The sequence below is a fragment of the Barbus barbus genome (assembly GCF_936440315.1).
Source record: "Barbus barbus genome assembly, chromosome: 18".
Taxonomy (NCBI): Eukaryota; Metazoa; Chordata; class Actinopteri; order Cypriniformes; family Cyprinidae; genus Barbus; species Barbus barbus.
This window is the reverse complement of record NC_136746.1, coordinates 7338988-7352860: the sequence shown is the minus strand read 5'-3', so window position 1 is coordinate 7352860 and position 13873 is coordinate 7338988. Positions and strand designations below refer to the sequence as shown.

General features: G+C 38.0%; 1 protein-coding gene across 4 annotated transcripts in view; it reads left to right on the top strand.

Annotated features, from left to right (window-relative positions):
• The window catches only part of qkib (QKI, KH domain containing, RNA binding b), a 97151-nt gene that overhangs the window by 24580 nt on the left and 58698 nt on the right, over positions 1 to 13873 (top strand). The window lies entirely within an intron of this gene.

Genomic DNA, 13873 nt, shown 5'->3' with positions numbered 1-13873 from the left:
TAGGACATGGGCCCACGTCCAGTATATTGATTTCATTAAGACGTACTGAAGGAGTGAGGTTGCACAAAGTGTTTGAGTCCATTTTATGAGTCCATTTAATTTATTGTGTTATTAAGCTGATGGTTTGTGGTCGACTGTCGCTGTGCGTCTGAGCAGTTTTTCTTTTTTCTTCAAGTGTCACCATCAAGATTACATTTTTCATTTAAAACTTAATTTATTATTATGGGATAGTTCACCCAAAAGTTGAAACTCAGTCATTTACTTGCAGATAATATAGAATTAATGAAAAAAAAGCCACTAAAGTGTAAAAGAGAGTACACTGTTTCCTAACACACTAAAATAAAGTAAAAGTTACTTATGTTTCTGTAAGTTTTGCTTAATTACTTTTAATAATCAATACATTAAGTGCATTTTAGTAATCGTTTGTTGTGCTTTAAGATGTGCACTTATTTTCATATTACCAGCATGCTAAAGCACATAAGTACAGTACCTGATTATAATTTTAACTGCAGTGTGTTATTCAATATTATATTTAAAGTGAAATATTTTAAACTGCAACTTCATCATTACACATTTGTAATATATTTAAATATATGACATATAGGTTTTAATAGATTATCATATAATTAGTATAATAGTATAGAAGAGTGGATTTTAGTTTGCTATACAGTAAATGATTGTCAGTGCATTCGACAACAAAATGTAAAAATATTTCCCATGCAACAGAAGTAATTATGAAATTACATATAAAGATGTACTTAAGTCCTACATAAGTGGGTCAAAAAAGCACTAATTGCAATTAATATAAATTTAAACTACAATACATTTTCTTTTAATTGCATTAAACATGCAGTTAAGTGTCTGGAAAAAGTGCAATCAGTTATTCTTTTAAAATAAAGTACTTCTTTTTAACAAGATGTGGCAGGATATTCTTCAGAAAACCACTTTTTATGTTATACAGAAGACAAACAAAATGAATGAGTAAAGACAAGATTTTCATTTTTAGGTGAATTATTCCATTAAATCCAGCAGTTCCCCTGCATGTATTTTTCTGAAAGTGATATCCTACCCCCTGTCGCTCTCTCTGAGTCTCTGCGCATCTCTAGTAACAGGGGTGACATCCAGTTTGTGTTGAGTCAGAGCCGCTCAACCGCATCCCCAACAACCTGGTCAGTGGTTAACAAATCTTTCAAGCAATCGCCGTCAGATCCTGCTTGCCTACGGCACCCGGCCCTGGGGAACCAGTCGAGTTCCGAGCTGATTGATCCCAATTAACTTATTCCATCCCAGCTTGATTCCTGCACGGCCAGCACTAATTGAGTCTCTCCAGCAGGGGCGTAAATACTGTTTGGGATTAGAACCCTCCATTTTGCTGAAGTTTTCTGGTTTGTGGGGCTGTTTATGCGCCTGGATTTCCCACGGGAGAGGGTTAAACAATGCTGATGCAGTGGCGCTTGCATGTTTTTTTTTTACTAATTCTTGCTTCAACCTATAGCAGTGTTAACGTGGCTTGTTTGATCCATAAAATGCACACAATGAGAGTGGACAAGAGGATATTTGAAAGTCATCGAGGCTGCACCTCTGGCATGCTTGACATTAATAATATAAATTTTTTATGGTTTCTTGTGCATAATACTGGAACTTTATAAAAAGCTAATTTCATTTTATATTCAATTACAACTCCAGTTTTCAAGGGTATGATGCTTTCTGTCTGCAGTTGAAGCATTGTGGGTAATTTAGCTCCTGCTCTTAAAAGTCTGAGAGTTAGCCAGCACTGCATTAAAGGCTATCATGTGTGTGTGTGTGTGTGTGTGAAGGTTCTGGCCGCCCTTCCTGGTCTGAAGGACACCCAGGATCATTATTAGTGAGTTTGGGTTCATTAGGAGGTGGAGGATGAGCAATAAAAGAGCCCTCAGTGTCAATGGAGTCCTCCATATCCATAGAGACTAGAACTCATAGTACAAAAAAAGATAAAAAATAGCCTATTTTAAAAGATCTGAACAGGATTTTTTTCTTTTTGTTGATGTAAAGTGTCATTTCTGCACTGTTAGTGTCACTAAACAAAATGACAGGTTGAAAAGGTTCTGTAGTGAGTGGGGTGGGGCCGAGAGCCGTGGGCACGGAACGAGGCCGGTGTGATAATTTGGGGGAACTCCATTCCCCCAAATTGAGTTCCTAGAACTAAACACATTCCTAGTTCCTGTGGTTCGAACACGCCAAAAAGTGGGAACTTCCGCCAGTAGTTCTAGGAACTATGAAAAGGATCCTTTTTGGAACTTTTGTTTTGAAAGTGCATTGGTCAGACAATCTAGATAGTCCCGCCTCCAAACTCACGCCATTGGTTAAGTCAGTGTTGCTGTGTTGGTTGTTTTGATAATAGTGTTAACGCTTTTCAGGTGAATCAACATATGAATGAGCGATTTAAAATATTTTACGCTTATTGCAGGGCATCTCTGGGGAGCCAGTAATCTCTATATTTCCTCTGCTGAGGTCAGAACAGCATCGAGCTCTCTCAGCAGACATCTGCTAGAGAGGGGAATCATGTTAATTGCTGGAGACCCCCTCTGGACAATCATTAACTTTAAACCATTAGTCATTAAATATCACCGCTTCTCTTCAAAAGATGTCAATTATCACCCTCAAAAGGTTGCTGTGTGAGTGTCTGTATGTGATCTTGACGTTTATCTGGACCTAACGGAAGCTAAATGAATGACTACGTTTATTGTGAAGCCATTCTTACATTTTTGCATTGAAATCTCATTATATCCACAATGTTTGGGCTGATAATTTAAAATTTACTATACTTTCTAATGTTCCAACTCAGAGTAAGTTTGATTCATTTTCATGATTTATTACAAACTCTGTATATCAGTGATTAAATTCACAACATCAAAAAGCATGTGATCACCTTATTTAGCCTCTTTGGGGCATTTTTAAATTACTAAAATATTTAGCAAAATATTTTACCACATACTGTTAACTTGCTGTGTATAAATGAATAATTATTTTAGTTTTTATGTTTAAATGTTTTAAATCTCCTTAGTTATCTAATCTCCATCTGTTTCTTTAAAATGATGGTTGCTTTGATTGGGGAAGAAAAAATGACTTTATAGCAAATATGAATATCTAGCTATACTACTGTTCAAAAGTTTGAAGTCAGTATGTTTTTTTTAAGAATGAATACTTTACTAATACTATGTATCAAGGAAATATTAAAGTGATCAAACGTCATTTATATTGTTAGATTATAACATTTCTATTTCAAATAAATTCTGTTCTTCTAAACTATCTATTAATTAGAGAAACCTGAAAAAGATATGGTTTCCACAAAAATATAAAGCAGCACAACAGTTTTCAAAATTATTAATCAGAAATGTTTATTGAACAGCAAATCAGCATATTAAAATGATTTTTGAAGGATCATGTGACACTGAAGACTGGATTAATGATGCTGGAAATTCAGCTTTGCATCGCAGGAATAAATGACATTTTAAAATAAATTCCAAAGGAAACCAGTTCTTTTAAATTGCAATAATATTTCACAATATTACTGCTTTTACTGATCAAATAAATGCATCCTTGGGGAACAGAGACTTATTTACTTTACTTACTTACTTTTGTCATTTAGCAGACGCTTTTGTCCAAAGCGACTTACAAATAAGAAAAAGTAACTAAAACTAAAAAGTTACAACTCTATAAATACTATCTACCCACATATTTAAGAAAATAAAGAAATGAAATAAAATTAACACATGCATATAACAACAACATTTCAATAATAAACATATCAATGAAAAAATTAAATAAAAAGCTACTACTATCCCTTGCCGGTGTCCCTGCCCGGTGGAGTCGCACGGTAGAGTCGATGGTCTTTACACTCTTTGGTCTTCACACTAAGAGGGCTTCACACGACGACTGCCGCGACCGCTGCCGCGGTATAATAACCTTTATTATACCAATCCAACAAATGATCATTTCAATTCAGCTGGACCCACTTTCCTGTTTATCAACTACAAATGGCCAAGCAAGTGCACACACTGACAAGATACACGATACAGTACGAGACCAAACGCGATTTCAGCAACTCTCATCCTAGTAAACAAAATAAGCGTTTCCTAGCAACGGCAAATGCGCTAAACACTGAGACAAGTAAATACACTTACGAGCTGATTTTAAACTTCCGCTGATAGACTGCTTCTCTTAAAGACCACTTCATTACACTGCCTTCTGCTGGCGCTTGAACCCACTTTCCTGTTTATCAACTACAAATGGCCAAGCAAGTGCACACACTGACAAGATACACGATGCAGTACGAGACCAAACGTGATTTCAGCAACTCTCATCCCATCTTATTTCAAACGTATTCTTATTTGAATGGTAGTGTATAAATTAAGTATCCTCACAAAACTGAAAAATATAAATGCATTCATTTTAGCTTATTGCCTAAAATGCAGCATGATTTACACAGGAATCTGTTCTGCTCCCATTTCATGAATGAGACTCAATGTGCGCACGAGCATCCACACCATCCGCCCCAGCAGGCTTAAAAATCTCTAATTATCTCGTCGCAGGCGGTCGCTGATATTTCCAGGTCAGGGGCAGGATGACATGATAGATTTATAGATGAGGTATAGTATGAAGGGAAGAGCGTGAAAGAAAGAGTGAAGAAGATAAGCAGCCTGGGACGTGCGGCAGTGATGAATGTGAGGCTATGATGAGGTCGGGGAATCAGGGCAGAGGAACAGCGGCCTGCCCCGCCTGATAAAACAGCGCGAACGGCCCCACACGCACCCACGAGCGCCCCACACACACTCGTCTCCCAGACAGGCATGCAGCGGCACAGAAATTAATTTGCTCCTTCAAACTCGTGCTGTGTCGCCCCTCTCCCAGCAGCACGCACCCGTTCCGATTTGCTGAACAATGTTATTAGGCTGGGAAAGACAGCCGTCCTAGAAGATCGCTGCTGCTTGAGATGATTGTTGCCTTTCATTCGGAGGTACAAATCTACAGTTATTGTTATATGTGTGTGTGTATGTGTGTGAAGGAAGGAGATAATGTTAGGGAAAAGACACTGGGCCGTAGAGGAAGAGCACTATAAATACTCTGCTCAGGGTCTTGGTTGGGACAAAGCTTTTAATTGTTGAGCGTGGAGCAAACGAGCGAGTGAGTGAGTGAACCACTTCTGTCATCTATCATTTCTCCCAGTGTGTCCTTTTCTGGGTCAAACTCGTCTACAGTCAGGATGAGCAACTATCAAAGGTTATTAATCATTATCAACATGAGCGGCAAGATTGATTCGCCTTCCTTTAGCAAGTGTGAACAGTGGATTACTTTTAATCAACTGCTGTTTTGATTTTATTTTATTTTATTTTTTTTCTGTGGATTTATGAAGTCAGTGCTCCTAATATTCACACAGGTGTCAAGTAACCACAAGTGTAGAGAACCACAACCACAAAGTGTCACAATGCTTAACTTTAATATTCATTTTGAACAGGATATCTATTTATATCTATTATAGTCTATATGTAGGTTTGGGTGCATTTATCAGACATACAGTACAATTATTACAATTTAAAACAACTGTTTTTGTTTTTATTTTAACATTTTGTAATATGTAACTTATTGCTGTGATGCAAAGCTGAATTTTCAGCATTACTCCAGTTTTCAGTGTCACATGATCATTCAGAAATCATTTTAATATGTCGATTTGGTGATTTTGGTCCTATTATTATAAATGTTGAAAACAGTTGTGCTGAGTAATATTTTTGTAGAAATATTTTCTTAAATTTTTTTTTTTTAATTTTCAGGATTGTTGATGAATAGAAAGTTCAAAAGTGCAGCTTTCATTTGAAATATAAATCTTTTATGACATTAAAAAAGTCTTTACTGCCACTTTTCATTAATTAATTGCATCCTTGCTGAAAAAAAGTATTACTTAAAAAAAAAAAAAAACTTTTGAATGTTTTTTTTTTTACTTTTGAGTGTATAGTTTTCTAAAACTAAATGCCATTAAGTTTAATATTTATGTAGTTAATGTTAATTTTTTTTATAATTGTGACTTACTGTAATTGTCCAGTATTTTTTGGAGTCATTAAATATGTACGTGGTGTCTGAGACTTTTTTTCTAAAAAATGTAATTAATAGTAATAAATATGACGAGGAATTTGGATAGGAAGTGGAGTGTATTTCAGAGGAAAATGTTATTGCTCAGAGTACTTTCTTTCTTTAAAAAAATTTGACAGAGTATAGAGCTATAAAATTAATGTTAATCTTTTAGATCAGATAAAGAAGACTAAAGTAATTGGAACTGTTTGTTCATTTTAAAATCACATTTTTGAAATCTAACTTATTAAATCTATTTTGATTGCAGATTTGAGTGTAATTTGAGACATTAAGATCTCATCTGAAACTCTAGAGAGCCTGTGTGAAATTACTGGGGTTGATTTGTGGATTTGTGGGACTTTTCTTCATTTGCTGTTTATTAATCCTAATCACTAAACAACTGAGATGTTCAAGTCCTGTCATGGCTAAAATCCCAAGATATTGTCTATGAATTTACTTTCATGGCAGTTTTTGCTGTTTTTCCCCTCATATTTTGAAGTCTGTCTGCTTCTACATGTCCTCTGGGTGTTTAACAATACATTATAGTCTCACTTTCCTCGACCAGCGCTGTGCCACTCTGAGACGCTGCTATTTCGGGAAGACTGTTGCATTCAGACAGTGTGAGTGAGCTTTTATGAGTGTGTCCTTGTGACTGCATGTATATAAGGATGTAAAGGGCAGCATGTTCAGGACATGTGTGTGTTTGTGATTTGTCCTGTCAGACAGGAGATCTGGCCGCCTGCCCTTCCTCTCTCCAGGTGTCATTATTTTAATTAAATGGGTCTGATGGGATGGACCCATAACTCATAACTGAATGAGGGCTTAATGAATCCAAAACTACTGGACGTTAACTGGGGTATTGGCTGCAGTATCTGCAGCAGCTGGTGTTGATTAATATGACTTCATCTGTGTGTGTGTGTATGTGTGTGTGTGTGTGTGTGTGTGTGTGTGTGTGTGTGCACCTGGTATTCATCACGTCCTGGGGACCAAATGTCCCCACAAGGATAGTAATACCAGTAAATCTTAATCTTGTGGGGACATTTTTTGGTCCCCATGAGGAAACAAGCTTATAAATCATATAGCATAAAGTTTTTTGAAAATCTAAAAATGCAGCATGTTTCCTGTGAGGGCTAAGTTTAGGTGTAGGGTTGGTGTAGGGCAATAGCACATACAGATTGTACAGTATAAAAACCATTACGCCTATGGGATGTCCCCATAAAACATGGAAACCCAACATGTGTGTGTGTGTGTGTGTGTGTGTGTGAGACAGACCTGCAGTTTTGTGAATTACAGAAGTAAAATGCTTTAATGATTATGTGGTTTTAATACAGGGTTTTGAAAACCTGGAAATATCAAGGAATTTTAAGGTTGTGTTGTCTAAGATTGGGAAATAGATAAAGTTTTAAGAATTATGAAAGAGTCTTGATTCTGATCTTTAAAATTCACTTTAATTGATACAACATGAACAGTAAATATACATTTTTGGTTACTGCATAGTAAATATTTTTCTACTTGCACTATTGTTCAAAAGTTTGAATTTGGGAAGAGTTTTATTTATTTATTTATTTATTTATTTATTTATTTATTTATTTATTTATGTCTCTTATGCTCACCAAGGCTGCATTTGTTTAATCAAAAATACAAAGCAGTAATATTGTGAAATATTATTGCAATTTAAAATAAGTGTTCACTATTTGAATATATTTTAAAATATAATTTATTATTGTGATGCAAAGCTGAATTGTCAGCATCATTACTCCAGTCTTCAGCGTCACATGATCCTTCAGAAATCATTCTAATATGCTGATTTGCTACTCAATAATTATTTGTTATTGTTATCAATAATTTTGTACTTTTTTCAGGATTCTTTGATAAATAGAAAATTCAAAAGAACAGCAATGATTTAAAATGGAATGTATTTATAACATTATAAACGTCTTGAGTGTCATTTTTTGATTAATAAAAATAAATAATTTCTAATCCAAATGAAAATTCACCTACTCTGAGTTGTCCTCAGCATGTATATTTGAAAACAATTATTAATCGTTTGAAATCAAACAGACTTTTGGCAAATATCGGATCAAACTGAATCCCTATCATAGTAAATATTCAACCCCTAATGTGTATTTGTTCTGATTCTGGGTGTCTGCTGAAAGTGGGCAGTGAGGTTTAAGGTTATAGATCTAGCACATACATAACCCTTTAAACCAGGCTATAATCTTTTCTGCTGTCCTCCACCTAAAAGCACTCATACACGCTGATGTCTCTGCCCGCGGTGAGGAGAGGTGAGGCGAGGCGCAGCGGTTGGTGTGTGAGTCTTCTCATTACTCTGGTGATAATAAACAATAACACCCACACAGGAGAGAGGTGCAGCGGCGTTCCGGATCACCTCGCGGCTAATGAAGGTTAATTAGGGTTCATTAGGACATGATGAGTGCTCTCAACACCACCACAGCCCTCTGTTTTACGCCTGCCGGCCTCCTCGGTTCCTCCGCTCCGGCTGTCACTCCTGATGGACTCCTGAACATCAGTCCATATCAGTGAAAGTCCAGACAGACACCACTACAATTACAATATTTCATCATATATTAATATACAGTATGACTTACTGGGTCAGTGTTTCCCAACAAATCACAAATATATTCCTTTTAACTCAGATTATACTAAATATAATTTATTAAACTGGACATTACAATAATTATTCTTTTCAAAGGGTGCTATTTTAAAGATCATTATTTTGTGTATTTGGTATAACAGAATATGTTGACATGCTTTAATGTTCAAAAAACACATTATTTTTCAAATACTATACATTATTGTAGGTCCTCTATGCCCCGCCTCTCTCAAACGCTTCGGTTTCTACAAAGTCCTTCCTTCCGACAAGTGCAGTCTGCTCTGATTGGCCAGCTGACCTGGTGCATTGTGATTGGCCGAACACCACAAGCGTGAGTCGGAAATGTAACACCCCTTACCATAATTGCGAGCTTCACCTTTCAAGTTAGTTTTATCATCAGTTCAGTCCCGAAAGGAAAACAGAGTCGTGTTACAGACACAGTGATGATGCTCGTATGTATTTGCAGTACACAAGCCGCGGTTTAGACGATTTCTGACGGGCTGTACACTCCGCTGTGATGTGACCCTGTTCCCCTCACACACACCAACACACATGACGCGTTACGTGGAAAGCTTCGCATTTGAACAGTCAATAGCAAATACCTGAACTAATAACAAAACATACTTACAGTCGCTTATTCATGAGCGCCAGATTGTCATAGCAAAGTCGGAATTGTTTGTTTGTTTGAGTTTAACCTCCATATTCTCACTATACATTACTATATGAGCCAAAATATTTGATGGATCAAATATGTATTAAGACTGTGGGTGAAAAACAGTCTCATCAAGTTGCTTTAATGAGACACCTGAGCTTGTTTGTCTTTCTCATGTTTTGACAGTTCTGGGTCAATCATATAGAAACTTTCCCAGAAAAAGACCTAACGGCAAATTTATTTATAAATGAAACCCAGGTGGAGCGTTTAACAAATGTACAATAATTTACTGAGACAGCCATCAGAGGACTGTTTCAACAGAAACACCTGTTACTCACAGCATGTACGATTATAAGTCTGTAAAACATGGTAAAGATTACTATATTATTTCATCACTGCGGGGTTGAGTTGCATCAGCCGTTTGTAAGTATTTGCTTAAATTGGAACATAAAGTCCACAATAGATTCCTAGTAAGTACTAGCTGGTGTGTAACTTATCAGGCCTCAAAGCATTATGGCTCAAGCAGTTGAACATGGCATTAGCAATGACAAAGTCATAGATTCAATTCCCATGGGAAAAAAAAGAAATATAATACCTTGAATTCAGCATAAGTTGATTTGGATAAAAGCATCTGCAAAATGCATTAATGTAAAGTCATTTGTTTACATACTGTTCTCTCTATTTGAATGCAAATGTCAGCATAGCTACATATGTCTAAAGAACAGGTAAAACATACTAATATTACTAATGGTTACAGCACATGATATTATTATTTACATAATATATGTAACCAATATCTACCAATAAAGTCTGTACTAAAATTTTCACAAGGTTTTTATTTTTCTTTAATGTTAAACACTCTAAATCCACTCATTGATCCACTGTCAATTATAACATTATTAAATTATTGTTAAATACAATATAATGGAAGTACTTTAAAAAAACTAAGGACATTTTTATTGTTTTATATATTTTAAAAAAGCAAACTCTGACATACACATATCCCTGGTTAGGAACTGATATATATCATTGTTAATTAAAAGATTAAAAGGAGAGCAAATGGAGACTTAAGTCTCTTTCTTAACTCTTAATTTTCTCGTCTCTTGTAGCTAAGGTAAATAATTGCATAAATTTCAGTCTGTGTCTCACACAAAACTATCTGTGGTTTCAGGAGACTTGGCAAATAGCCGACGAGTCAAATTAACTACTTGTACGATACCTTTATGGTGCTTTTTCATCCTATTTTAAAGCTGAAAGCTTCATTCATTGTAATTGCATAGAAGAAAACTACTAGCTTTTGTTTTCCACTGAAAAAAAGAAAATCATACGGGTTTGTAATGAAAATGATGACAGAATTTTCATACCTGTTCAGAATTCCTTTAATGCTGGTAGCAATGCAACGTCTATGTCGTTTGAACTCTGCTTCCATAAACCCTGGTGGACATAAATCTAGCACACACACATAATGGAGTGAAATTAGACAACCACAAGGGAATCGGTCAATCAATACCATTCACGGATCATCAGCACAGGAAGCCGTGATAAAACATTTGAGATCAAGTGTTGTAGATATGCAGGCATACACGCGGTTAGACATCTCTCTTCCTCTCCGCGAGTCCCCCACCTCTCGGAGGAGAGATGCGCCCTCCTTCCCCTCCCCTTGTCCTGCACAATAATGAAAACAAAAGACATCCTGCAGCAGGGAATCAGAGCGCAGTGCTATTAGAAGCCATGCAATAATTAATTTGCCTATTACCAGAGCCGACTCGTTTATCTTCATAAGATAATGCCATCACTCCCAGTCTCTGGCAGACTCGCATGCGCTCTGTCTTAAACGGTCCTAAATACGTCCCCGCTGCCTATTTTATTGTAGTTGATGGAAAACACACTTAATCTCCACTGTGCAGAATGAGTAAATAGGCCCCAGCCTTGAACAGCAGATATTAGAGATTCCATTAAAGCCCAGTGCTTTTTTATGTGGCTTTTGTTTCGGGTGCCGGAGCACTAAAGAGCTGAGGTAAGGTGTACGACGATGAAGCAAATAAGTCAAGCTGTCTTTATCCGTTGCTTTTTCACACATTTCCAGATAGAGGGAATTCTGTAGTGGCAAAAGCCCAGTGATATGATTACGGCTACCAGTCAAGTTTAAATTTATGAATGGCTGAAACGATCAGTCAGTTTGTAATGTTTTAAGTTTAGAAATGGTGTGGACTGTGGTCTGTTGTAGTGGTTTGAGCTGTAACTCAACCTAGAGGAGGTTTTTATTGCTCTGAGGTTGCTCTTTCTCAAGAGACTTCGTGGAGTTCTCAGTTTCAAGTGTCAACTTTGTCACAGATGTTACTGTTTTCCTCAGTAGAAACACAAATGAAGACTTTTTTTAACGAAACCTGAGAGATTTCTGCCCCTCCATTGAAAGCCCACTGAATCAAAACGGTGGTGCTTCAAAAAGTCCATTAAGACATTGTAAAAGTAATTCATTTCTTCTCTTCTCAATCATGTTTGAGCTTCCATATTTGATGTTTAATGTTTAAATGTGAATAAAAGCCTAAAATGAATCTGTCCGTCATATAAAGCAAGACTTGGATTACACTGCTTGATTCATATGGATTTTCTTTTTTCTTTTCTTTTTTGAGACTTTATGAACTTTTTAAGAATCCAAGTTTTGTTAGAATGGACTTTGGTGGACTGATAGTTTCATTAAAATACCTTCAACTGTGTTTCAAAGATGAATGAAAGTTTGGAACGCAAAGAGTAAAAGTAAATGATGACAGATTTGTGTTTCATTTTTGGGTGAACTATCCCTTTAAGTCATCATTTATTTATCCTCATATTGTACTGAACCTAGTCTCGCCTAGCCAGACCTTCAGACTGATGGCTGAAGGTCTGGAATCTATGGCAGCTTTCATTGGCCAAGGCCCTCCCATGAGGCAGTTTGACCGACATGTCAAACAACCAATCACAATTAGTTTCATTCAGCGTCAAGTTTCGGGGTGTTTAAATGTCACCAAAATAACAGACCGGTGTGTAAAACTCTTGGACGTATTTTAAAGATTCTATGCCGTGAACTTTAAATATTTCACATACTTTTGAAAATCCACTCTTTAGTTGATCCTGATAAGCGCTCGTCGTCACAGTTGTAAACACGACGGCTTTCTTCTTTCGTGAGGGGGTTTGGCATCACGGCATCTTTGTTTCCAGGCGGAACGTTAAAGAACACTACACACACGTCTCCTGTATAATTCAACCATACCGATGATGACTTCGAAACTCCTGAAGTGTTTCCACTTTTGTGTGCCATATGCATCACACGTTTAGCCAGCGGTCCGTGGGCGTGACATCTGAGGCTGAGACTATACCAAATCTGACTATTTTTTTCAGTGAAATGCAAAAGAAAGTATTTTTAAGATGGTTCATTCTGCTCTTTTTCATGAAAACATACAATGACCTGCTCCTCTGAAACATCAGAAAGAAGAAAAGAAGCAGCATGAAAATTATCCATGCGCTATATAAGTTCCTCTTCAGGAACTCGAGCTGCGTCCGGTAAGACGCTTTGGGGAATGTCTCCAGCATGAGCGGCGCTGAATATCGTGTGTAATCAGTCGAAATGATGGGCGAAATGTCACGGGCAGGGTGATGTAATGACCAGCTGGTATAAAAGGACGTGCGACGCAGCTGGCATCAGCTTTTTGTCATTCAGCCGAGGCGGAGTAGCGTCAGCACTCATGGGGATCGCAAGTGGATCTGTTGGAGGGAATGGAGACAGGCGAGTCCCTATCTCCTTCCCCACCCAACAGATTCAGTGGCCGTTCTCCGGGATCGGAAGCCCGCTTGGCAGTTACTTCTCCCCGGGGAACGGACTCTGCGCTTCTCTTATCTTCCTCTGAGGAGAGTGAGAGAGCCCCCTGTGTCGCCCCAGTATGAGGAGCTTTTGGAGTTGATGACTCGTGCTGTGGCCAAACTAAGCATCAGTTGGCCGACCGAGGAGCATGCTGAGCCGCAGACTAGCAACCTTGATGAACGCTTTCTGCGAACGAAGCGATCACCTTCGACACGGGGCCTGCCGTTCTTCCCCGATCTTGACACCGTTTTTCAGCCCATTCTCGGCCCGCCTCTTCGTCCCCTCCTCTGATTACTACGGTAATGTGGGGGGATTGAAGCAGCGCGGTTACAGAGTGATGCTTCGGGTAGAACAGACGCTCGCGAGCTATCTGTCCTCCCTTGCGGCATCGTCTCTGAAGGCTCCGTCCTTGCCCTCCATGATGCCCATGGCCCAGGGCTTATGAGGTTATCCCCCGCTGGAGGGGAACGGTTTTCACTGCGGTTCCCGGTGCCTGTTCCTCGCCAGTGCCCTCAGGAGGCCCGTCTGCCAACCCTGGTGCTCCAGGGTGCATAGCGATCTCCAGCAAGCATACATCTCAGTTTCTTCCGACCGGAAGCTGAGACTGAGATGCTTTGGGGAAGTCGTGGCCTAATGGTTAGAGAGTCGGACTTGTAATCCAAAGGTT